This window comes from Hylobates moloch, unplaced genomic scaffold (assembly GCF_009828535.3).
Source record: "Hylobates moloch isolate HMO894 unplaced genomic scaffold, HMol_V3 SCAFFOLD_12, whole genome shotgun sequence".
NCBI lineage: Eukaryota > Metazoa > Chordata > Mammalia > Primates > Hylobatidae > Hylobates > Hylobates moloch.
Genome location: NW_026652287.1, coordinates 92,335,167 through 92,363,054, shown reverse-complemented (window position 1 = coordinate 92,363,054; position 27,888 = coordinate 92,335,167). Strand labels below are relative to the sequence as shown.

Sequence of the window (27,888 nt, the reverse complement as noted above, 5' to 3'; positions counted from 1 at the left end):
TTTCTAAGAAACTTACAAAATCTGGTGCAATATTAGGCCAAGGGTGCAGGAGAGTAGAAGTGCAGGGATCATTTCTATTTCTCTGTTTTATGGCACACACAAGTAACTCCTCAAAGGCCAGCAAATCAGTGACAAAACTGGAAACAAACTCTAAATTTCCTAATGCCAAAGTTATTTGTCTGCTTACTGAATGCAATTATCATTTCATATAGTATATTTAGATTTTTCTTTCCTTCTGTTTGCTTGGACAAATTTTCAATTCTTGATTAATAATTTCTGATTTGTTAACTACTGGGTGAGCAGCAAATATGATTGACAGTCTGTTTATCTCATGAGCTAGGTTAAAACCTAAGCATCAGACAGTCATATATATATATATACACACACACACACACACACATACATACGTATACACACACACACACACACACACACACACACACACACACATATATATTTTTAAGATGGAGTCTCACTCTGTTGCCCAGGCTGGAGTGCAGTGGTGCCATCCTGGCTCACTGCAACCTCTACCTCCTGGGTTCAAGTAATTCTCTGCCTCAGCCTCCCGAGTAGCTGGGATTACAGGCACCCACCACCACGCCCAGCTAATTTTTTGTATTTTTAGTAGAGATAGGGTTTCACCATCTTGGCCAGGCTGGTCTTAAACCCCTGACCTTGTGTTCCACGCACCTTTGCCTCCCAAAGTTCTGGGATTACAGGCGTGAACCACCGTGCCTGGCCCCAGACAGTCATATTAATATCAACTTTTATTATTAAAAACCTATTTTATAAATCTAAAATTGGACACTAATCATAATGTATTCTCAGATATAATTTTTAGACCAGTATTTTCAAAGTGTCTATGTTAACCAATGTTATAAATACAGAAAAAATTTAGTTAGCAATTAGCAGAATTATGTGGGTCATTTAAACCATGAGTGTTTCCTTTGAAATATTTAAAAATAACACCATGCATCATTTCCACCTTTTTTTTTTTTTTTTGAGACGGAGTCTCGCTCTCTCGCGCAGGCTGGAGTGCAGTGGCGCAATCTCGGCTCACTGCAAGCTCCGCCTCCCGGGTTCACGCCGCCATTCTTCTGCCTCAGCCTCACCGAGTAGCTGGGACTACAGGCGCCCGCCACCACGCCCGGCTAATTTTTTTTGTATTTTTAGTAGAGACAGGGTTTCACCGTGGTCTCGATCTCCTGAACTCGTGATCCGCCTGCCTCGGCCTCCCAAAGTGCTGGGATTACAAGCGTGAGCCACCGCGCCCGGCCCATTTCCACTATTAAAGGTACAGTTACACAGTGCCGGTCAAAAGAAGAGTCAGTCTTATCTTCATATAGAACCTGGAACATAGAAATGCTTATAGTCATTCTGGAAGGTAATGTGGCAATGTGCATATTATTGCAAATGTAAAACTATTTGATCTAGTGATACCATTTTTAGAAATCTATCCTAGGTAAGTAATCATGAATGTACTTTAAGTTTTAGTTAAGGATGTTCATTGCAACATTGTTTACAATAGCAAAACAATGAAAAGTAGCCTATATGTGCCAATGCATGTGAGGGGTAGAGGGAAGTCTTCCCTTGGCCACTGGTAGCCGCCTCCGTACTCCGGGTCTCAGCCAATACCTGGCTGAACTGGGAGTACCAAGGGCCGGTCGCCTTATCTCTAGGTGGGGCTAACTCCAGGGTAATTTATGCTTCAGAGTTTCCTTGCCTGAGCTTTTTTTTTTTTTCTCCCCTAACCTGCTCTCCCCATTCCTCTTCTCCCAAGAGCACTCCCCCAGTAATTCATTTGAGCAAAAAGTCCCCATCTCAGGCTCTGCTCCTGGGGAGCCTGACCTAAAACACCTCTTATTTTACAAATGAAGAATCTGGAGCTCAAAATGATTGTTTGTGCAAATCACACATCAGAGGAGGAACAAAAAGTTCAGTTCTCCCTGACTCTGTCCAGTTATTACCCAATAGTTCCTCCCAATGCTAATTTTGATTGAGTTTGCCCCCTCCAAATGGGTGTAGAATTCTGTCAAGATTGGCAGATAGCTGGGTTCAAGTTCAGAGTGCAGAGCAGGAAGGAGTGACCCAACCAAGGAGCAACCCAGGGTGAATGGGAGCAGTCTTTATAAAGCAGGGCTTCTCCACTGGGGATCTTCCTCCCATGACCACAGAACAGTCTTCACCTTTAATGAGCATGGCAAGAGATGTTAAAAAGTCCTGCAACACATAGGGCAGTTCAGCTTCACAAAGAATTGTTCTGCACCGACGCCCCTGTTGAGAAACACTGCAAAGCGCCCAGGGTCAAAAAGTAAGTGAGCCAAATGCAGTCAGCAAGTCTAAAGGGCAAGGGGGTGAAGGGAAGAAGACAAAGCCAAAGAACAGGGAAGCCAGGCAGCTCTGGGGCTCTGGCCAAGCAGTCAGGCTGGAGGAAGGTGTTCAAGTGTAGCTGGTTGCCTACAGCGTGCTGTTCTCAGCATCCACTCCGTGGGGGCAGAGCGAGTCTGAGTCTGGGCACTTTAAAAGTTTAGGACAACACGGAGAATCAAAGTGGATGTCATGGGACCCAGAGGAAAAGAAAGTCAGTGGCATTAGATTCACTGTTCTTTTTTTTTTTTTAATTCTAATTCCAACAAACAGATATTGAGCACTGTCATTTTTAGCTGCTGTAGTGAGCCCTAAGAAAACCAAATATCACACAGTTTGGACTCCAGTCAATGCTCGGAAGTAGGTGTAGTAACGATTGGCCGTGCTATAATTCTGGCTGCTGAGCATTTGAACCCTGTCGCATGGAGAAACTCTTACCTTGTAAGTCTTTTTGGGCAGGAGGCCATCTCCTGGTGGAAGCTGATAGTGCTAGATATCCACATTTCCATTTTCCCTTGCAGGTAGGCCTGGACACATGCCCTGGATTTTTAGTTGGGAGGTAGTACAGAGCAGAGAGGGAAGAGAAAAGGCTGTTTCTCAGCAGCAGCACAGCTGGCTCCTGAGGACAGTTAAGGCAGCTGAGGAGGTGGCGGTGGTGTTGGTGGTGCCAGGGCAGCATCTGTTCTGCAGGGGTGACCCCCCTCGGTGCTGTTTGGGGCCTTGTTTTTGGCCACACAGATCTAGCTTCCTGGAGACTCTGGGAATCACCCAACGTCCTTTGAATAAATTCCTCTCTGATAAATCAGTCACAAATAGTCCCTTTTGTGGGCAGATACGAGCAAGCATCTTCTACGTTCCAATTTCTGGGAAAACAGAGATAAATCTGACTATGGTTTTGTGTTCCCACGGTCAGGAAGACCAACAGGTACCCGGGTCAGACTCAGGGCATGCTGCCACGTGGGTATAACTGAGAACTGTGATGCTCTCCATTGGGAGCAGTGGATGATTATCGGTATTGTGCTCAATTTGAGGGGGAGGCTAAGGGCTGGGGAAGCTGGTGTGAGGTCTCTGGGATCATGAAGACATTGAAAAAGAAAAAAGAAAATGATGAAAGGCGGGACTCATGGACATTTTGTTACAAAGTGGTCCAGATTTGTGTCACAGGATGAAGCTGGTACCAACGTGATCTTAGAATGTAAATGCAGGAAACAGCCACTATGTGGTAGGTTAGTGACTATAGTCAGCTGGTTTCCCTGCCAGACTTCCAGAGAAGCACTACGGGTGAGGTCAGACTTCTCCTTGCTTTTCGGTGGAAGGAGAGGACAAAGGGTTGTATATAATGGGTAAATTTCTGGCCCAGTTTATCCGTGATCCTAAATGTCTCAAAGATGGTCTCATTTCTTCCATAATAAGTTTGAAATCTTATGATTTACAGTACACAACCCAGCCTGCGGTGGTTTGTACTATTCTGTGTGGACTAAATAGAATTTTATTTGGGGGGAGTGGTGGTGGGCAATGAGTTCAATGCTCAAATCCCCCTTGCTTATGCAGGTATCATTCATTGAGCACCTCTTCCGTGTGCCAGGCTCTCTTCCACACGCTCTCTTCTATCTTGAAAACAACCCTCCCACCAGGTTTTATGAGCCTAGTTTTACCTGCAAGGCCTAATGATTTGGCCAAGACTACAGAGCTGAGGTGACCAAAAACATGAGCCCAGGTGAGCCTGGCTCCAATGCCCTGACTCACACCGAGTGCCTCCTTCCCAGACATCCTATGTCAGAGAATCACGTGGTTTACCTCAGGGATAATATGCCCATTGTTCTATCTTAGTTTGTAACTCTCTCTTGGCAGGTTGTGGGGCCTAAGATAAATACCCCATGTTATTAGGGGATTGATTTAGATCACTTACACACTCAGGAAAGATATCGGTGGTGAATAAATCTATCTGACTTAAAAAAAAATTCTATGATTAAAACACTGGATTGTAAGACCTCTTCCAGGCCTGATTTCCTGAATACAGAGTAGAGTCCAGATACTCATGTCTAGTTATTAGTTGGGAGAATACTCTTCTGAGGTCAAAAGCGTGGAAATGGGACTATTATTTCAGATCTGTCAAACTTTCACCACTGGGACCAGATGGGATGTGGACAAGTCAATGTGAGTAGACTATTCATATTAAAGGTAATGGTAATAATAATAATTAGCATTTATTGAACAACTACTAGGCGTTAGTACTGTAAAAGTATTTAGGTATGTCCTCAGCACAAATGTAAGGTCCATTTTTTTTAGATGAGGAGACAAATTCTGGGAGGGTCAGCAACTTACTCAGACAGTAAGTAGGCTGTTTAAGATCCAAACCCAGACCTTCCCACCTCCAATGCCCAAATCTAAGGGTTCCTGTGACATTAACCACAGATGAATAGCTCCAGCTATGCCTATGAAGAGCTACTTTAACGTTATTAACCATTCATTTAGCAATTATTTACCAATACCTCCTTTATTATAGGCAATGTGCTGCTGAACAACAGAGACATGGCCTCTGACCTCATGGTGGAGGAGAAAAAAAATCAAATAATTATACAGATAAACATATAATTACAAACTGTGCTATGTGCTATGATGAAAAGATGCAGAAAAGTGGGAGATCATATCACAAGGGGGCCTAACCTAATCTAGCAGATCAGAAAAGACTTCCTGGAGGCAGTGGCAATTGAGTCAATACCAGAGGGATGAGTGTAGTTACCTAGGAGGAAGGCAGGGGGAATGAGAGAAGAAGATTACTGGAAGAATGATGAGCATGTACAAAGGCCCTGAGGCAGAAGGAAAGAACTTTGAGTCTGTGGTAGTTGGATACTGCTGGCCCATGGGATAAGTTTAGTTTGTAAATCTTTTTCTGTTTTGGCTCACAGACTCTTGTGAAGATTTGAGCCCCAGAGAGTAAGTATTCTGATTTCAAGCTCCTCTTGAATCATCAAATGATGTGGCAACCCTGGGCCCTGTGGGCTTCATGGCTGCAATGACAAGTGCTAAGTATCTGGCCAGTTTTTTTGTTTGTTTGTTTTGGTTTTGAGACGGAGTCTCACCCTGTTGCCCAGGCTGGAGTACAGTGGCGTGATCTCGGCTCACTGCAACCTCTGCCTCTCGGGTTCAAGCGATTCTCCTGCCTCAGCCTCTTGAGCAGCTGAGACTACAGGCATATGCCACCACCCCCAGCTAACTTTTTGTATTTTTAGTAGAGACGAGGTTTCACCGTGTTAGCCAGGATAGTCTTGATCTCCTGACCTCAAGTGATCCGTCCACCTCAGCCTCCCAAATTGCTGGGATTAGACGTGAGCTACTGCATCCGGCGGTATCTGGCCAGTTTAAGTGAGGCACGCACTCTCCATTTCATCAGTCTTCCTACTCCTAATTGTCTCCCTAACACCAAAGCGAGGCTTCAGTTATTGTTTATCATCATATTTGCACTGCTGCTTTTCTTATAGTGGATAATTGTTTCTTGATATTGTTGTCTCCACCAAAAATTAAAGATAGACCAAGAGGATCATAGATTTTCCTCAAACTCATTGTGTGCCATTCATGTACTTTGTGGCTTGGTGACTGTGGGCAATTAAATTTCCCCCGCTCTTACTTTGGAGGAAACAGAATAAAGGCCCGTAGGGTGTCTCACTATGTAACTGTCTAAAATCTGTTGACTGTTTTCTCTGCTACCAACGCTTAGTGAGAATGGGAAGTGAACTCCACCCCCTGGGTAGGTAGGGAGAGCTGAATATCTAATTGATTTTTAGTCAAAGATATAAAAAAAACCTAGCTCTACTCTTCCAAAATGTAAGACTGCACCTGTTTTTAATTGCTACTCAATTTATTAAGAATTTATACTATATTAAGCAAAACAGATCTCCAGATCCCCTGCCCTGGAGGACATATGTTACTCATTTTTTTCTTTGTCGGAGAACTTAATCTTGCCATCTCCAAACCCTTGTTTCTTACATATTAGCAAGACATTAAAAATTAATTTTGAATGTTTTCTCAACACTTACAAACACGTCACGTAAGTGCAGGTATCTCTGGTATCGTGAAGAGCCCTGGTCTGTGACCTAAGAAACAGTTTGCAGTTAGTTTTGCACAGTTAATATGTTACCCAAAGATAGAGTGTAAGTCATGCCACATATTCAGAGCACTGGGGGAACTCACTGGGGGAACTTGTGAATTATTTTGTAAAGTAAAGAACTTGAAGGTAATATGCAAAGTCACTCAATATATACTTTTTGTAAGAACAGAGTATTCTATTAGGAATTAATAGAGTGCCTTTGCATTATATATGTGCTATGATGCCTAAAATATCAGTTTCCTTATATGTAACCAAAATTACTGATGGAGTTCTATTTATGTTTGCCTTATGCATCCTGGTCTACAGTTTTTCCCTTGCTTTCTTTTCTTCTTTCTGCCATGTGTCACTAAGCCCTGCTGCACATCAAATGTTCAGCTTAAACTCAACCAGCAGAGGGTGCTGTTTGAGCACTTTAAATGGACTCCTCATCTTTGTCTTTCTTTTCCAAAGAGAACAATATCGGACTAATAGGCTGGGATGACATTCAATAGGCAAGATGCTGGCAAGAGAGTATGCATCAGTGATCAGGTTTCAGTATCACTTTGCAGAAAAATCCCTTTGTTCTCTACTGCACAAAAGGACATTCTTTGCAAAATGCACATACAGTTTCTGGTGATAAATGCATGTGTTTAAAGGTAGATGGTGATAAATGCATGTGTTTAAAGGTAGATGAAGGGGATGCTGGTGGTAGAGTGGAATCTGCTTCTAAATTTACTAAGTACTTGTATCCCTTTTAGGCTTGGTGTTCTGAATCAAGACATCAGCCCCACGTGTTCTCAGCTTGCTGGTAAATGATCATGAATAATTCTTGTAGTAGCAAATGACATAATAAAATAATCAGGCATTCCCTGCCCTTTGTAGATCAATGAGCACAGATGTCTCCAAATGGAAGGCGATACTGGAGAACACTTTACATCTTGTTGGGTTTGAACATTAGAGAATTAATGGCTTTTTATCAAAATAAAGCGAGCATCTCCCTGTTCTGAAATCATGTTCAGCATTAAATATATTGTAGAAGAATACTTTGTCTCTTAAGTTTTACATAAATTTGATCAACTGTGTCTAATAGTGGATTGCACATGTCTTAGTAACATTTGTATACTTGAGTTTTTATATTAACCATTTAAAAATTTTATCAAAAAGAGAAAATTCCATATGATAACAACAATAATAAAAGACAAAAGCACTCCAGCTGAAGAGTAATCATTCCTGTCCCACTCCTCTTATCCTCAATGTCTCTCCACACATGTAACTTTTCATTTTCATAGCATTTTTTGTTAGTAACCTCTGTATCTCTGCATATGCTTACATTGATAACTCTTGAGTTATTAGTTTTATATATGATATTTTTTTCCTACGCTGACAGATGAGAATGTAACCTAAGTCACTCAATATCTCCTGTTAGTCGTATTTCTATTTTAGATCTTTATAGGTTATCTAAGGAAAACATTTGTTCCTTTAACAGTAAGCAATTTATTGTGAGTCTTCATCTTTTCCATCCTTTTCTTCCACTTCCATCTCCCAATAGGAAGGCATTCTTCCTTTTTCTTGAGCATCTAGTGTTGCTGATGTGAAATTTAATGCCAGCTTGATCCTCATTCTTTGGCAGATGATCTGCTTTTCCTTTCTGCTTTCTTCTTGCAGCCATGATCCTAGATGGAAGTCTTCTTACAGCCACCGGCGAGCTCTTCTGATCTGAAATCTTGTATTTCAGCTATACAAACTCTCCTGTATCATTCAAATTAACAATTTGCTTCCATCCGTTTTTGCTGTTCCTACACGATGTTGAGATTAATAAGATTTGCCTTGTGCTTTCTAATTGTAATTCCATCATCTTTGTCTGTAACTTTGTAAATCAATAAATAGTGTTTACATGGGGACTCAAAACAGTATTGTTTATCACAGTGTCAAGAAGTGTGCTGTTATATTTCCTGTCTTGTACAGCTTTTAATTTTTCTGAAGTTGCTAACTCGCTTTTTAAAAGTACTATTTGCCTTTGTTACGTGCTCAACTTTTTTGTCCATTGCATCAGAGATCTGGTTAAAATTTTTCCAGAAACTTCCTTCTTCTGAAGCTACTTCAGGAAGAGTGCTTCATCCTGTTACTCTTGTCTGTACTTGTTGTCTAGGCCTCCTGTACAACTGTCTCTTCTTTGTTGGGTTGCTTTCCTCATTTGTGGAACTCCAGCCTTTTATTGAAAGACGCACTCAACACAATTCCTAAGAAACTGTATGTGAGATGCAACTTTTCTGATTCTTTGAATGTGTGAAAATCAGTACATGCAAATGTGATCTCTGTTCACACCTGTATAGTAATTTAATTAGGCATAGAGAATATAGTTTAAAAATATGTTTTCCTCAGAATTTTAAAGGCATTATTCCTTTTTCCTGAGCATTTAGTATTGCTGATGTGAAATTTAATGCCAGCTTGATTCTCATTCTTTTGCAGATGATATGATCTGCTTTTCCTTTCTGCTTTTTTCTTTGAGCCGTGATCATAGGTAGAAGTCATTTTACAGCCACTGGTGGGCTCTTCCAATCTGAAATCTTAAGGCTTTCAATTGAACAGAATCTCTTGTATCATTCAAATTAACAATTTGCTTTCCTCCAGTTTTGTTACTTATTTTTCATAATTCCTATTAATTATCTGTTAGTCTTCCTGGTTTGATTTTTTTTAACAGTAAAATAGTAACCAATATTATCTATTTTTTAAAAAATACTTTAAGTTCTAGGATACATGGGCAGAATGTGCAGGTTTGTTACATAGGTATACACGTGCCATGGTGGTTGGCTGCACCCACCAACCTGTCCTCTACATTAGGTATTTCTCCTAATGCTATCCCTCCCTCAGACTACCACCCCCCGACAGGCCCCAGTGTGTAATGTTCCCCGCCCTGTGTCCATGTGTTCTCATTGTTTCCCTCCCACTTATGAGTGAGAATATGTGGTATTTGGTTTCCTGTTCCCGTGTTAGTTTGCTGAGAATGATGGTTTCCAGCTTCATCCATGCCCCTGTACAGGACATGAACTCATCGTTTTTTATGGCTACATAGTATTCCATGGTGTATATATGAAACATTTTCTTTATCCAGTCTGTCATTGATGGGCATTTGGGTTGGTTCCAAGTCTTTGCTATTGTGAATAGTGCCTCAATAAACATATGTGTGCATGTGTCTTAATAGCAGAATAATTTATAATCTTTTGAGTATATACCCAGTAATGGGATTGCTGGGTCAAATGGTATTTCTAGTTCTCTATCCTTGAAGAATCGCCACACTGTCTTCCACAATGGTTGAACTAATTTACACTCCCACCAACAGTGTAAAAGCATTCCTATTTCTCCTCATCCTCTCTAGCATCTGTTGTTTCCTGACTTTTTAATGATCGCCATTCTAACTGTTGTGAGATGGTATTTCATTGTGGTTTTGATTTGCATTTATCTAATGACCAGTGATGATGAGCTTTTTTTCATATGTTTGTTGGCCACCTTTTTTTTTTTTTTTTTTGAGACAGAGTCCTGCCGTCTCCCAGGCTGAAGTGCAGTGGCGCAATCTTGGCTCACTGCAAGCTCCGCCTCCTGGGTTCATGCCATTCTCCTGCCTCAGCCTCCTGAGTAGCTGGGACTACAGGCGTCCACCACCACACCCGGCCAATTTTTTGTATTTTTGGTTGAGACGGGTTTCACCATGTTTGCCAGGCTGGTCTCAATCTCCTGACCTCATGATCCGCCCGCCTTGGCCTCCTAAAGTGCTGGGATTACAGGCGTGAGCCACCGTGCCCAGCCATGTTGGCCACCTTAATGTCCTTTTGAGAAGTGTCTGTTCATATCCTTCACCCACTTTTTGATTTTTTTTTTTTTTTGTAAATTTGTTTAAGTTCTTTGTACATTCTGGATATTAGCCCTTTGTCAGATGGACAGACTGCAAAAAATTTCTCCCATTCTGTAGGTTGCTTGTTCACTCTGATGATAGTTTCTTTTGCTGTGCAGAAGCTCTTTAATTAGATTCCATTTGTCAGTTTTGGCTTTTGTTGCCATTGCTTTTCATTGAAGACATAGCATGGGCAAAGACTTCATGACTGGTTTGATCTTTTTGTCTATTTTTATTTCATCTTCTGGGAGACTTTTCTGAATTTTTAAAACGTATTTCTCTTTTTTATGTTGGCAATCATATTTTTAAAATCAAACCTTTTAAATCTCAGTTTGTTCATTTTTTTATAGTACCCAGTTCTTGTCTAATGAAAGCATTGTATTCTTGAATCTTTCAAAGGTTGTTGGAATTTCTACAAAAATGTCTGTTTTTTTTTTATAATATGGCTTTCTATTTTGTAATCAGCTTTTCTTGTTTATTTTTATTAGAGTGTCTCATAGTCAGAAGTTTTTCCAAGTGTATGGGAATATTTGGTTTTCTGTTGACATTTTCGGGCAAAGCAAATGCTATGACTGGGGTTGTAACTTACATTGTGGTGAAATCAGCTGTTTCATAAGTAGACTTTTGATGGATTTCCTCTGCATTTTAGCCTTTATGTCTCACTCCCACTCCTGTGGTATTTCAGTTTTCAGATTTCTGAGCATCTCAGTGGTTCTAGGCAACCTATCTCCATTGCTGTCACTAACCCTCCACCCCCTTAATTTTGCTCTAAGCTAACCCCTTTGGATGCTTTTCACCTGTTAGCATGTCTCTGCTTTTCATCTGGGGTTGTTTGTTGAAAAAAAAAATGGTTGAAATTTTTTATCAGTTGATATCCACTTCTTTTTCTTATTTTACCTTATGAATTTGTAACTGTGTATTCCTTTATTAACATTTTAATAGGCTTTTGGATGGAAGAGAATATAAATACATTTGCATAATCTGCCATCTTTATCTAGAAGTCCCTGTTAATTTTTAAATATACATTTGTCTGACCTGAAATTTGTAGACACATATTTAGTATTTATTTATAGTCCACATCATTTGTAAACACGTGTTTTTATGTGTAAGGTGCCTTTTGGCATGTACCATTTCTCTGACAATTTTCTCAATATTTTAAGGTATAAACAGGTCAAATGTTTAAAAAAATCCTTTTCAGGCTGTAACTTACCTCAATTATATTTTTTTCTAAAAACAACTCTGTAAAATAGGTATTGCCACCATCTCATTTTACAGATGAGAAATGGAGATTCCAAGAGAGTTAAATGATAAGCTTAAGATAATAAAGCTGGTAAATGTTGACCTGGTTAGATCCAAACTTAGGTTCGGCGGTACATGTGCAAATTTGTTATATAGGTAAATTGCATACGTCATGGGGGTTTGGTGTATAGATTGTTTCATCACCCAGGTAATAGGCATGGCACCTAATAGGTAGTTTTCAATCCTCATCCTCTTCCCACCTTCTACCCTCAAGTAGCCCCAGTGTCTATTGTTCCCTTCTTTGTGTCCATGTGTACTCGATGTTTAGCTCCCACTTATAAGGGAGAATATATGGTATTTAGTTTTCTGTTCCTGTGTTAGTTCACTTAGAATAACAGCCTCCATCCATGTTGCTACAAAGGACATGATCTTGTTCTTTTTTATGGCTACATAGTATTCCATGGTATGCTACGTGTATACATGGTATATGTACTATATTCTCTTTATCCAGTCTACCACTGATGGGCATCTAGGTTGATTCCATGTCTTTGCTATTGTGAATAGTGCTGTGATAAACATTTGCACATGTGTCTTTATGGTAGAATGATTTATATTCCTTTGGGTATGTACCCAATAATGGGATTGCTGAGTTGCATGGTAGTTCTGTTTTAAGTTCTATGAGAAATCACTAAACTGCTTTCTACAGTGGCTGAACTAATTTACATTCCCACCAGCACTGCATACACGTTCCCTTTTCTCTGCAGCCTTACCAGCATCTGTTATTTTTTTGACTTTTTAATAATAGCCATTCTGACTGGTGTGACACAATATCTCATTGTGGTTTTAATTTGAATTTATCTAATGATCAGTGACGTTGAATATTTTTTCATATGCTTGTTGGCCACATGTATGTTTTCTTTTGAAAAGTGTCTGTTTACCTTCTTTGCCCACCTTTTAATGGGGTTGTTTGTTTTTTGCTTGTAAATTTGTTTATCTCTCGTGCTACACTATGTCTCTTAGACAACACTTGATAAAACCAATTAAATACAACAGCATAAATAAATAAGTTAATCTGTTTAAAGAATAAATTTCTACTTTCACAGGGCATCATGTGCACTGCTTTAGTTTTCAGCTTGGTTGTACTTTTTAATAATATTTAAAACTGGTCCTGAATATTTGATAAGGATATGGCAGTCCTAACTTCTCTCATTGAACTCTATGGATAACTTATACTGATAGAATAAATCATGTTTCATAAAAGAAAAGCTGTTGTTTCAAAAGTAATGGAGGCAGGGCCAAGGTACAATCAGACAATTTTAATTGTCTTCAACTGTCATATATCTTACTATATTTTAGGTCAGATAATTTGGCTCATAATATTCAAAACTGTATTAATTATGGGATTTTACAACAAGGTTACATAGTGTATGTTTGCCAATTGGGAAAGAAAGATAATTATGCTTGAATGTAGGTCACATTTAAGAAACCCTCTTAGGCCTATGGGAACCATGTTTCCTTAAAAATCAAGAGTTAATGATATTAAAGAGAATGGTGCCACCTCTCATCCTGTGACCCAGTTCTTTTGGTCAGAGATGATTTTTACTTTTTTTGGTGGGTGTGCATAGTTTCCCGTAGGGCAGCTTGGATCAGTTGTGGTAGCTACTGAATTGGATCATGTTGGTTATAAGAAACTGGTGGATGAAGCATTACTAATGTGGATATTTACAGGCACATTTTTAGGGCTGATGTCATAAGCAGTTCATTCTCTTGATTCCCCCCAAAGTTGGATACAAATATTGATTTTTATCTGGGCAGATCTTTGTCTACTATGCAGTTGTTTTATTCTTTGTCCATGAAAAATCATTGATACGTTCAAGCGCACAGTGTTCTGTTTTGTTTTCCTGAGCTTTTTTTTTTTTTTTTTTTTGGTTTAAGCATTACCAAATGTTAAGTCTAAACAATTCAGATTTAAAACAAGAGTGAACTAGGAGTTCATATAAGGATCTGATATAATTTTGTAGCATCTGAGAACTCTGTTGTAACTACTTAACTATTTGAATTGAGCTCTTAAAAAATGCTCTGCTCACAAATTTCCCAACCTCTGTTCCACCTCACTCAATCCCACTGCTTACTACCAGTAAAAAAAAAGGCTGCAATGTAATAATAGTCTGTTTAAAATTCATTGCATGATACAAAAAGAAATGTAAGGTTTTCTAATGCTGTAGCTCTATGTCCTGAAATTGGGGATAATTTTACAAGATATGTAGCAAAATAGATCTCAGCTCCCAATATTCAGAACAAAGCTTTGATTTTGTCACTGCAATTTAAGTGGTTCAACTTATGTTGGGGTTGAGGCAAATTGCTTTTTAAAATACAGAGAGATAGTGAGATATAAAATTTTAATTTATAATTTTAATTGGGCTGGGATTTTTTTGTCTGAAATGTGTGCATTTTCAGTTATTATTTTCATCTTTGCCTTATCTTATTACTAATGAAATACTATAGTTAACTAGTGAGCTGATGAAACATTCTGAGGATGAAATTTGTAGCCTATATTTCTCTTTGTCTCTTTCCCAGATTTAAAGAATTAAGATACTTGAATAAGCTGCTGTAAGGAACCATTAATACTAGAAGACATACTGTGCTTTAAGATGATTGGGCATTGTGCAGTGCAGACACCAATCCTTGGAAGGACATACAACACACTAAGGATATTTGGGGCCATGGAAAAATCTAGCTCCTGAAGTAACTGATGAGGGTCCCCCTTTTCCCAGCAAATACTCGGCCTGCAGGACTAATGCTTAACTAGCCATGTAGTTTAATATATATATTTCCCTATCCCCCTCCTTCCCTTGACTTTTGTCAAACTAGCTTTCTCGGACTAGGTTGATTATAAGCCTCTTAAAGGGAAGGAAGCCTTGTATCTTTCTCTCCATTGGCATCTCTATGAAATTCACATGCTGGTTACTGAAGACAGCAAAGGCTCACAGCAAGCTATAGATGTCCTGGATGAATGTCTTTGCTGAGTCTTACAAATTTAGACCAAAAAAAGAATACTGGAATCTAGAACTAATAATATATATATATAAAATATATATTTTAATAAATATATTTTAATTAAAATATATTTTAATAAACATATTTTAATTAAATATATTTTATTTAGTAAAATATTTTATTAAAATATATTCATTAAAATTTTTTATTAAAATATATTTTAATAAAATTTGTTTTAATAACATGTATTTTAATAAAATCCATAGATTATATATATATTTTTAGTCCTATACAGGTCCATTTAGCTGTTGATTTCCACTTCAGAATTCTCTTGTGGGGATGTCTGAGTGGCGTATGAGTTCCTCCGGGCTTTGAGGTTTATATGAGTAGGAACTCTAAGATCAACATTTACCAACAGGTGAGCTGTAGGACGGTAATCCAGCTGCTGCTTGTGTTTTGGGTGTAGTACATTTAGCTAATCCTATTGACTATAATTCTAACTGGGTGGCTCTTGCTAGAACTTTGGGGAAAAGATGTAATCTTCAGGCCAAGGGTGCATGAAGTACTCCAGCTATTCTTGAAACGACCCAGATCTCAAAGCAAGAAGTTGATTTATTTTTTAAAACAAGATTTATAAGTTGCCCAAACTGTTCTCTACTCAAAGGTTATGGTTGGAACCCAACCAAGATAGTAGAAACACTGCCTTCATCAAGCCAGACATTGCTCAAGTTTATAATGCAAGATAAAGAAGAAGTAACACATGTCCTGTTTTAAAGACATGTCTAGTTGCTAGGAGAGCACTCAGGTGGCAACACAATAGATTTGCCCCAGTGGTCTAAGCAAAGGCATTCTCAAATGTTGGGAATAGTAAGATTTAGAATAGGGAAAGGATTGTGTTTGGCTCAGTCATCTGTAAGTCTTTTTAAAGACCTAGGATGACTTTTAGGGTGTGTACATGACAGGATAAATGCAAGTGTTTCTGAGACTTGAAGACTCTGTAAATAAGGGGATTGAGGGTAGACCTAAGAGAGTTCGAGGTAGCAGAAATGCTGGGAATTGGATAAATAATATCACAGAATGAAAGTCTAATTCTGGTGAAATTAAATCAAGAATTCTACCTTTTCTTGTCTGAATAACATTCACTGGCTTTAAATGATAATTGTGGAACATCTTAGAGAAAACCTCAGACTCCTGAGCAAGGTGTCTGTTTTAATAACCAACACAGCATTTATTTCTGTGGGGAGATGAGAAAATTTTTAATGATTCTTGATTTTTAGAGCACTACATTTGGTAACCCTATTATAAAATTTTGGATATATATTGCACCCCATAAAATAGCTACAACAGTTTAGATTTTTTAAATGGCCAGAGCCATTATGTGCTGCAGCACTTGGATTTGGTCCACATAATGCTTCGCAATCCAACAGCCATCTCTAAAGCCCAGAGCCCTGGGACTGTTTCCAACAAAACAGTAGGTCAGCACTGAAAGAAAGAAGTGGTTGCCTACATTGCCACAAATGGAAATGAGAGAAGAGACGTGCCTATCAGGGTAAATAAACTCGGTCTTATTATTAGAAAAGAGGTGGTAAGTGGGTGGAGGGAAAATAGGCACAGCACTGACATTTACTAAGCACCTACTCATTGTCTCACACATTATTAGATGCCTTAATTCATTACTTCATTTAGTCCTGGCAAAATTCTAAAGGTTTGATTATCGTCATTATTACAGATAAAGAAACTGAAGAGAGAGTGTATTAGGCCATTCTTGCATTTGTATAAAGAAATATCTGAGACTGGGTAATTTATAAAGAAAACATATTTAACTGGCTCACGGCTCTACAGGCTTTATGGGAAGCATGGTGCAGGCATCTGCTTGGCTTCTGGGGAGGCCTCAGGAAGCTTATAATGATGGTGGAAGGTGAAGGGGAACAGGTAAGTCACATGGCCAGAGCAGGAGCAAGAGAGAGAGAGTGGGGGTGAGAGGCACCACACACTTTTAAATGACCAGATCTCCTGTGAACTTAGAGCGTGAGCTCACTTAACACCAAAGAGATGGCCCAACCCATTCATGGGGGACCGGCCCCCATGATCCGAATACCTCCCACCAGGCCCCATCCCCAGCATTGGGGATTACAATTCATCATGAGATCTGGGCAGGAACAAATATTCAAATTATACCAGAGAGGTTAATAAAATTGACCAGAGTCACACAGCAAGCATGTGGTGAATATGTTTTGTTAACCCAGGTAACTGACTCTAGAATTTATGCTCTTTTTAATCTGTCATAGTTGAGTTTTACTTTGATGACTTGTTATTAGTGACTGCTGTAGATCTATAACTGTTCAGGTCATCTCTATTGTACAATGGTCATGGGTGATTGAACCACTAATTAATCATGTGTCTTTGGGTTTATTCACTCAATAAACAATGACTTGTTGAGCCACAATTATGTGACAGCTACTGAGTAAGGTAATTGCACTACAGCAGGGAATAAGAGAGATGCAATTCCTGTCTTTATGAGCTTACATTATGGAAACAGTAAGCAAGTAAAGAGATTAACATGTTGAAGTCTGTGCAGGGATTACTTCAGTGAGTAGAACCCTAATGCAATCCAATACTCCAGATTGCTATAGGAATGAGATGAGATGTACTGGTAAACTGAATGGTCTGGTTATTTATGTAGACTTTCACAAGAAGTGGATCTGGACTCACTTCATGGCAAATCTCCAGGTGACGATGCCCATATTGTTTCACCTACAGATTAGTTTCCAAAACACAGTGCCCCTCATTCTTCTGTGTATATGCCACTCAAACTGTTACTCCTTTAATTTTTTTCTAGTTTTTTTCCTTTGGAAGACTTTGCTAGGTTTCACTGTTACTAAAAGGGAAGTAGTAGACCACTTCAATAGGGTTATGCCATCTCTATTTTGGAGTGAGGGTGCTTTTAAAAAATGGGACTGGGTTTTTCTTCTTTTAAAGGTCACACAGTTCTGATTTAGAATGCTCTCAAAGACATATAGATAAATTTAAAAAATGAAATTTGAATGTAAGTACTATGATAACATTTATTTTTTAAAAAATCTGTCAAACTTGGCTAAAGAAAATGTGGTACCTATACACAATGGAATACTATGCAGCCATAAAAATGAGATCATGTCCTTTTCAGGAACCTGGGTGGAGCTGGAGGCCATTATCCTTAGCAAAGTAACTCAGGGACAGAAAACCAAATGCCACATGCTCTCACTTATAAGTGGGAGCTAAATGATGAGAACACATGGATACATAGAGGGGAACAACACACACTGAGGCCTTTCGGAGAACAGAGCGTGGGAGGAGGAAGAGGGTCAGGAAAAGTAACTAATGGGTCTGAGGCTTAATATTTGGGTGATGAAATAATCTGTACAACAAACCTCCATGATGCAATTCTACCTATATAACAAACTTGCACATGTACCCCTGAACTTAAAATAAAAGTTTAAAAAACTATCAAACAATACTGTATATGTTTTAAAGGTACATAGATACACAGAAAAAGATCTAGGAGTAGACATACCTGATCCTGGGGAGGAACCTGGAATTGCAGCTGGTGGCCAAATGGGATTTTATCTAATTTATACTATTATTGTATTTTACAGGGAGAATGTATTCATATATTATTTTTATAATAAAAAATAATGTGAGAAGAAGTAAGATGAATGGAGACCAGCTAGGAGTCTATTGTAGTATTCCAGGAGAGAGATGGTCCTGACCTAAAATAAGCATGGAGGCAGTATAGCCTAGTGACCAGGAACAAAAGGCTCTGATTGCAGACTGCTTGGGCTTGAATTTCTGCTCTTACTCTCACCATCCGTGTGCCAATTGGAAACATTACTTAACCTCTTTTTGTCATGGCCATTTCATCTGTAAATGGCTATGAGCAGAATATCACCTACCTAATAGGTTGTTGTGATAATTAAGTGATTTAGGACATGAGAAGTGCTTAGAACAATGCTTGGTATATAGTAAGGTCTCTATAAATATTAGCTACTGTTTTGGGGGCATAAACAGCATTGGGTGGGGGGAAATGGGAGGAGTGATGAATAACTGAAGATGGTAATACAGTGGACACCAAATTGATGCTGAATATCTTGAGGGGCCTTGTGAGTCATCAGTCGTCATACTTTTGACCATCTCTATGCCCTGAGGTCACACGGTATAGAACATTATGATGACTCTACTAATTCTATGACAGATACTGGATGTTGCCTTTCTAGTCATGAATTCCAATCTGGAATGAGATGGTCACATCCTTAGCCTCTCTGTATAGCTCTTTAATGAGTACGTTGGTAACCGTGCTACTTATCTTTAGTGCTTAGATTTCTTTTGTAATTAATAAGGTGACTGTACACATTTCAGCAGATGTAAAATGCCTCCTGTCCTCTTTACTTTATTTAACTCTATTGCATTTTCAGTCACTGCTAAGTCTGCTTGTCTGAATGATGTTATGGAAAACAAGAGGAGTCAAAGGAAAAACTTATTACCTCTCGGAGTCTCTTTGTGTGAAAACACAAAGATAAATATCACTCTGGGTGAGGTGGGGAAAGGCCCTAGCACACTGCCTCCTTCTCTGAATTATTTTAAGGATCCACTGAGGGAAAGTGTGCTTTGAGGAAATGTCTAGCACTGCACACATCAGTATTTAGTCTACTGGCTTTCTTTCTATTTGTCCTTTAAAAAATTCCATGTGAAAACACTGGAGAAAAAATTCTAGATGGCTGCTTTCTGAACAAACAGCTTTCACCAAGTTAATATTTCTCTTAGTTTTGTCTACTTATCTTATCTTTGCATCTACTGACTATTGCGTAAATGTTGAAACCTTGGCATTTTATTCACTTCAATTTTGAGAACACTGGTGAGACAATAGCTGAACCTTTGGAAAAAGGACAAGTATTTTTAAAGAGGATAAATATTTAATTTAGATGTTCATCTCCCTTCTCTATGAATTGTCTCACTACACATTTTTTTCCCATTATGGCCCTAAATGAAGTTTTTGTGACATCATCTTTTCAGGAAACTCTTTGGGTTTAACTGGAGGCTTTAATTTGGTTTCAGTTCACCTTAGTTTGGGTCCTAACCTAGACCAATGTGGAGCCTCTTAGATAAATAGTCAGTAATCTACAAATGATAACCAGAATTCCATAATTCTGCCTTTTCCCTATGCTGGCCCATATTCCAGATGATCATGCCTTCCTGCTTTCTACCACAGGAAAAAGTCCATTTGATACTATTCATATTCTTTTCATTTTTTATAAACCAGGAATATGACTTTACATATTTCTGTTTTTTTTAATCTGGATTTTTCTCATTCAGATATCAGGTAATACCTTAATGTGTTATAATACATTTGAAATGAAAAGTTACTGATATTTTGTGAAATTCTAAGCCATGCTTTTTGAAAACATTTGTTGAGATAGAATTGGCCCACAATAAACCACACATATTTCAAGTGTACAATTTAAAATCTACTTTTGAGTAATAAACCCAATTCATTTTCTTCAGCAACTCTTATTTAGGTACCAGTGTATCTTTCTTCTTGTCTTCAAACCTAAGCTTCTTAAGGGCATTGTCTTAATTTGCTTTGTTTAATTACTCACCTTCCAGTACAGTCCGTTCTTAATCCCTCTCAGCCAGGCTTCTGTTCTCATTACTTAGCTGAAATTGCTATGGCAAGGCTCACCTGCCAAATCCTGTGGACATGTTTCTGGTCTTCCCTTACTTGGATTCTTTGTGACGCTGGCCGCCATTGACCATTCTCTGTCATCTTGAAAATTTCAACTTTCTTGGCATCCTCAGTGACACACTCACCTGGTCCTCTGACCACTGACAAGCTTCCTTCCCTGCCTGCATCTTCTATCTGACCCTTCTTCACTCATCTGCCCTTCTTTGCTCATCTCCTCAAGCTTTCTTCCTACTTTCCCCGAGTGAGCGCATTTTCTCAACTTGTTACTCATAGTGAGCACATGTTGATGAGTTACAAATGAATGATTTTAGCTTAGACCTCTTTGCTGACATTCAGAAGTATGTACATGAACTGCTTACCGGACACTTCTACCTGCATATCCTATAGACATAAAATTCAGCATCTTAAAAACTCACTTTGTTATCATCCCCCACCCCACCCCTGCAAAACCTTCTCTTCCTTTTCTATTTCCTGGCTTAAGACACATGCCTTCCCTGTGGGAAGCTTACAGTGTTGTCTGGGGAAACAAAATACCAATGCATAAAATAATCACAAACAAGCTTGTGTTGTTTGGGTCTGTTTGGTGTCATGAAGCAGCCAAGGGCTCAATGGTGCTACATAAATGTCCAAGAACAGAACTTTAGAGAAGAAAGTCCTGCGATGGAGCAGAGCTGACAGGTGCAGAGTGTTCAGAAAGGCAAGAACATCAAAGTTAGAAAGGAGTTGTCAAAAAAACCTTCACAGAGCCGATGCCGCTTCATTTCTTCATCTACTCAACCACTGCTTGTTGGGGCTTTCCACGTGCCAGGAACTCTAGGTTCTGGAGAACCATCAGTGGATGAAAGGCATGGCTCTTGCTCCCACGAGCTTATATTCTACCAGGAAGAATCATACATAGAATATGGAAAACATTCACAGAAATACACATTTAGATAGAGATAAATACTATGAAGAAAATAGTAGAATGTAATGAACTAAAAAGTGATAGAAGGCTGGGAAGACTCTTGTAGACATCATGGTGAGGGAAAACTCTCAGAAAAGTGACATTTGAGCTGTTTTTTGCATAAATAAATGAATCTTTCTCTCTTCTGCAGCTCTGGAGAGAAAAGGTTTAACAACCAGATCAAACCATTCAAAGGATTCCACAGAACAGGTGGGACACTGAGTTTATTAGAACCTTCACAAGGCATAAGAAACAAATCTTTCTGTTTCACTTTCTTTCTTCAACATTTGCAATAAGATGCAGACTCAAAGAACTTTTCTTTCTGACCCAAATACTAGGGGTATGCTTGCAACACAGAGAAAATAAAAAATACTCTGAGTGAAGAGACCCTTCTCTGTAGTTTCTAAAGTCAAAAATCCTTAGCAATGAAAAATAATTGACGGTATCCTCAAATCCTGTGGCTTTTTCAACATATGAGGGAAAAATATAACAGAATTGTCTTGTGAGTGGCATCCTAAAAGTTTATTCAGGGAACTGAATTCAGCATGTTGGGAATGCAACTATAACTAAGGCAAATTTCATAAAGGTCTTATCTTCTAGTTGGAGTAAATAGATAATACATTAGTAAACAGGAAAATAAAAAAGGTGTATGACAGTGATAATTACTATTTGTAAAATAAAGGGGGCAGGGTAAGGGGATAGAAAATAGAGAAGGAGGAGCAAATTTAGAAAAAGAATCACCTCCTAGGAAGTGATTTTTTAATTTTTTATTTTTTGAGATGGAGTCTTGCTCTGTCACCCAGGCTGGAGTGCAGTGGTGCGATCTCGGCTCACTGCAACCTCTGCTTCCTGGCTTCAGGAGATTCTCGTGCCTCAGCCTCTCGAGTAGCTGGGATTACAGGCACGTGTCACCATGCCTGGCTAATTTTTGTATTTGAAGTAAAGACGGAGTTTCACCATGTTGGCCAGTCTGGTCTCAAACCCCTGACCTCAGGTGATCCACTCACTTCGGCCCCCCAAAGTGCTGGGATTACAGGCATGAGCCACTGCGCCAGGTCCAGGAGGTGATATTTGAGTGGAGACCTGAGAGGTGAGGAGATGCCAGTCCCATGAGGGAGGAGCCTCGGGGAGAGTGCCCTTGCAGTGGCTGCAGCATGTGGGAGAACACTGAGTTGAAAATGAGCCTGGTGGGAAGGCCGGTGTGGCTGGGGTGGGGTACAGTGTGAAGGAGGTGAGTGATGAGGCCACCTGAGAAGACAGGGCCTTGTACATGGCAGGAAGGAGTTGGAAGTTGTTCTAAGTGCAGAGGGAAACCAGTGAGAGGTTTGGAGCAGGAGACTGATGTGGTATAATGAAATTAACCTTTCAGCAGGATCACTGACCCTGATGCAGAAAATGGAAGCAAGGGTATATTTGGATCCTGGAATGGTTCTCGACACAAAGAAGGCATTAGAGAAATATTTCTTGAAAGAATTCATCAACCAATAATCCATTAAAAACTAAGACAGTTCTGACCTTTAAAAAGGTTGTTTTCTTATTCCCCAAGATCAATGTTATCTGGCATTTTCAATGGATCCAGCTTGTTGTTCACAAGATATAGGAACAAATGTTTCTTCACTTTGAAGAAGCAGGGAGTCAGTCGGCCGGGAGTGTGGTTTATTCAGCAGAGGCATAATTTCTCACTTCTATACTTTGCTATTTACAGCACACCGTTTTTATAAACACAGCATTTAGGCCAGAAAAGGAAGTCCACTTGGCCTATACAGCTCTTATATCAAGAGAAAAATTTGTCCCAAATTTTCTCATCATTCTGAATGAACTAAGGTCCTCAAAAAGTGCACACTCAGTTCTCTTGTTGGAGACAAGATTTATAAACAGTTTATGCACCACACATTTAGTTTTGCCACAGTGGCAGCAGCAGGATAAATAAAACTAGACCTTTGTGTTCAGTGATTCGAAGTGTAAGAAAATGAATGTGCACTTGCATTGTTACAGGGGAGGAAGGAGAACGTCATTCCTGAAGAGTGCTGAGCAACGTTTCATTTCCTAAGCTCATATCCCTTTGCTCCTCTTTTGGAAAGCCCATAACTCCCCTTGGGAGATATAATTTTTCTTGTGGAGTAAGGAAAAAGAACTAAGACTTACTCTCATTGGAGAAGCTGGAAGTCTTGGTTCCTGGTTTTCGTTATTTTGGGTTTCTGTTTGAAGATGTGTAATCTTGGAAAACATTTAATGGTGACCTTGGGACTTTCTGCTTGAAGTTTTCAAATGATCCAGATGACCATGTGAGACAGAAATCCTCTCTTTAAAGAGCATTTTAGGAAGACAATAGGACTTAATGTCAGAGCCTGGGAGTTGAGTCTTGTCACCATTATACTTATTGTGTAGGTTTTAGCAAGTCACAGAAGTCATCCTACAGGACGGTAAAGAGCCGATGAATCTGGTGTTTGGTGATTGCCAGGCACTTTGACAATAGTGATTATTGATCATTGTTCTGATTATCATTGTTTTTACTCTCCTGGTAGATTTATTCTTTGGGGGACTTGTTTTCCCCAACAGACTTACTTATTGGAGGTTTTTGTACCCTTCTCATTTTGGAGGAGAATGTTCTAGTTACTGAATTCAATATAACAAATATTTAAATTTTAAAATAAAGATTACATATTAGAAGGGGTTAACAAGATAGGTTGGTATTAACTTAGTCTCACATAGATTGAGGAAAGAAGCAGAAAGAGAGTGCATGCCATGAGTTAACAGAGTATATAGCATGAATTCTGTCAGGGACAGCCATGGAAAAGACTCCATGGGGAAGTGGTGGCAGAGAAAAGAGCTCTGTTACCTGCACAGGGGAGAGACAGGCTGGAAAGGCCCTGGCCAGGAAGTAGACCGACCCCCTGTGAAGGGGCAGGCACAGGACACGTAGAGGTCTGGCAGGAAGTCCAGACCAGCACGTACAATATGCCTCTGGTAAGTGCGGCAGTGGCCAGCATGGGATTTTCCAGCATAGCTGTCAGCATTGGAGACCGAGAGCAGAAGGAAGGGCAAGTTTCCACAAGCCCAGTGACAGGAGCACGGGAGTGAGTGATAATAACAGCTTCTGGCAGCCAGGCAGTAGCTAATCAGGACCAGAAAATCTGGCATGAGTAGCAGGGTCTCAGCTCCCCCACCAGTATCTTCTACCCCTACATACACACGCGCGCACACACACACACACACACGTCTCCACTCTCTCTTCTGTTACAACTATTTATTGAGCAAAGGCTCTAAAATCAGAATGCCTGTTTGAGTTCTGGTTCCACCAAGGAATGGCCGTGTGTCCTTGGAAGAGTTCTTCAAACCCTCTGTAGCATGGGTCTGCTGACTATGTAGGGGTCTCCAGCATCGCCGTGCTGTGAGCGGGAGGGGAAATCATGTGTAGGAGGTGTGTGCCAGAGCCTGGCCCATAATACATGCTCAACAAATAGGATGAATGGGAATGAAACTAAGAGACCAGTCTTAGAGCCAATACTGGGCTCATACATGAGAATCAAGATGGCTCTCACAACAGAGATGTAACGTGGAGCAATGGCCAGCCTTGGCTAGTCGTGGATCTCAGAGGGTGGAGTTGGTTACCTTGACATCTCTTTTGTCTGAATTGGGGTTCATTCTATAGATTGGCGTAGAGTTGGGCTTCAGATGAGGATCAAGGAGAGGGATGCAGCATCTAGAGGCCTAGCAGGGACACAGTCCCACAGGGGGTAGGGGTGTGACAGAACAGCATTCTGGGGTGGTGGCAGGGGCTGCAACAGGGAAAAAAACACATAGGCAGGCTGAGAAGTCAGATGATAAAGGCTGAAGAGTGAGTGGGTCACTAGAAGGTAAAAACAGCCATCCAATCACCTCCAAGAAGTCCTGAGGTCAAATTCCAGAGAGTTGGAGGTTGGCCAAAAAGACAAGCAGGATTGAGTGAGGACTCTTGGGAAGCAGGCAGACTTGAGTAGACTGTTGGTTTAGAAATAGATGGTGGTAGTGAGGGAGAAATTAAATAAACAAGCATGATTTGTGGTACAAGTTACAGAAGAGAAAGGAAGACAGGGATCAAGTGCTGGTATGGAGTTATTTATGGAATGAAGGAATAATGATTATTTGATCAGGTTGGTAGTTAATGTTTGAGTATAGATAGGCGGAGGAAGGTTGCAGGAGGAAGGAAGTGTTCCTCTCCCAAAAAGGGAGGGTGAAGATCTAGAGAAAGAGGTGGAAAAGGGAGAAATGAGGAAGGATTTCTCTGATGGCCTCATTTGCGGTGAAGAATGACACAAAGTCATTCTGGAGGGGGCAGGGGAGGTGCGAGGTGGAGGCCTGAGGAAAAGGTGTCAGAGAGTGACTGTGGGGAATTTTTGAGGGAGCTAACTGGAGATGAATCACTCCATGGTCGTGATTTCTGCATATCTGGAATGCACCTACTCCAGGCTCAGGCTCAAATGGAAACTGAAAGTCGCCCCAACTAATGGCCTGACATAGCAAAACCAAGCTCATCCTCCCCCACTCCAGCTCAGACAAATCACCTGCATTGCTTATCCCCACTTTCTGCCATAAGCTGTCTCCTTAACACTCTTCTGTTGGTTTCACTCCCACTTCGCCCTAGACAGGGCTCTCAGAGGTTGCCCAGGCAACCTGGAGGCCTGTGATCTTTTCTTAGTTGCGTTTCTGGCCATCTCTGGGGAATAAACAACAACGCTTCTTTTTGAAATGTTCTTCTTACTTACCCTCTCTCCCTACATTTTGTGTGACAGATTCCTTCTCATTTTGCAGGTCTCATTTTAAAAGTCACCAACCCAGGCTTTCACGAGACCCTAACAGAAGGTTCATTCCTGTCCTATGTTCTCACAGCATTCAACCCGTCTACCCCTCTGATATGTAAACAGGAAGAAAGAGGCAATTGCTTTGCTCATTTTCTGGGTCCCAACTGTCATGTAAGCTCCCTGAAGCCAAAATCTGCCCCAGAGGGTAGCACATACTAGGTGCTCCATATATAATTGTAGAATGAATGAATGGGCAAATAAATGAATTAATTACCATTCATTACCCTTGTTCTTTTCCCATATATCTTGTTGCTCTGTATCCTTCACTGGTGTCTCTTCTTCCTCCTACAGTGAAATGTGCTACCTCAGCCTTTTCCACACAGTATCTAAGGCCTCCATAGTCGACCTGGCTTCCCAGACCTAGAAGACTGGGATCGTCTTCTTTCCATCTGAAAAAGACAACCTAACACAGCTTCACATTAAACACCCAAGTACAACCTTCATGCTGGTCAGTTCTGTTTCTTCATGGGCTCTCTTTCCTTTGGGCCCCTTTGGTGTCCTTGGTTGTCCTATGTAATCACGCCATCCAATTTAATTCTTCCTTTTTCTGGCTGACCCATTTTTTTTTTTTTTTTTTGAGACGGAGTCTCGCTCTGTCACCCAGGCTGGAGTGCAGTGGCGCAATCTCGGCTCACTGCAAGCTCCGCCTCCCGGGTTCACGCCATTCTCCTGCCTCAGCCTCTCCGAGTAGCTGGGACTACGGGCGCCCGCCACCACGCCCGGCTAATTTTTTGTATTTTTAGTAGAGACGGGGTTTCACCGTGGTCTCGATCTCCTGGCCTCGTGATCCGCCCACCTCGGCCTCCCAAAGTGCTGGGATTACAAGCGTGAGCCACCGCGCCCGGCCTGGCTGACCCATTTTAAGAACCTTCCTTCACTGATGCATGTATTATCTCTTCATGGATGGTTATTCTGACAGACGAAAAAAATTCTTATAATTTCAAATTAGTTCCTGGAATAAACTCTCCAGTTTCCTGACAAACACAAATATGGGGCATAATAAAGTCTAGAAAAAGGACCTTATCCAGAGGCCAGCTCTGAAAATTGCAATCATGAAACCCAAGGCAGGAAACAATCTTAGTTGTATTTGTCGAAGTGATGAGCACTAGGTATCAGTGAAGTGGGTGGGTCATACCGCAGAGAATGATCACTGCTCATGAGTCAGGTGGTTGCTTTCCGGGACTCTTTCTCCCAGCCTCTCAGTAAGCGGATAAAAAAGCTTCCTAGAGAAACATCTGCTTAATAGTGTGGACTCTGGAGCCAACTGCATGGATTCAAATCCCAATATCACCCCATACTAGTGGAATGAGTGGAGTGACCTCAATTAAGGCATTTGATCTCTCTGTAGCTTAGTTTTCTTGTCTGTGAACTGGTGGTAATAATCGTACTTAAATAATAGGGTGGTTGTGGTTCTTAATGATTTAGGATACAAAGCATGTAGACATGTCCCTGGCAGATTGTAAGTGCTATCATAACTGATCTGTTAGTTATGGAGGCAGAGTCCAATCATAAAGCAGAGGACTGGCAAAAGTGAAACTGGGTACAAAGGCTCTGAGCTCCAGATAGTGTTGCACATGGGGCAGGAGACTGGGGCTCTGTGAAGAAGAGTGTCTGAAATTGACACACCCAGAGCTAGTTGTCTGGAGTACAGGGTCAAGTCCCTGAACATATGTATATTCTTAGAGCTAAGGTTCCCACTAATCTTTGCTTGCATTCCCTGTGTGTATTCATGAGTTTCCACTTAGTTGTTTTTTCTTCTTCTTCTTCTTCTTCTTCTTCTTCTTCTTCTTCTTCTTCTTCTTCTTG

The 27,888-nt window shown here is 40.2% G+C and overlaps 1 long non-coding RNA gene across 1 annotated transcript in view; it reads left to right on the top strand.

The window, feature by feature from the left end:
- Positions 1 to 1,181: 1,181 nt before the first annotated feature.
- Positions 1,182 to 27,888, top strand: part of LOC131380834 (uncharacterized) — a 68,280-nt gene continuing 41,573 nt past the window's right edge. Inside the window, exon 1 of the long non-coding RNA XR_009209089.1 lies at positions 1,182 to 1,294. This is a non-coding gene — a long non-coding RNA (uncharacterized LOC131380834). The remainder of the gene's footprint in view (positions 1,295 to 27,888) is intronic.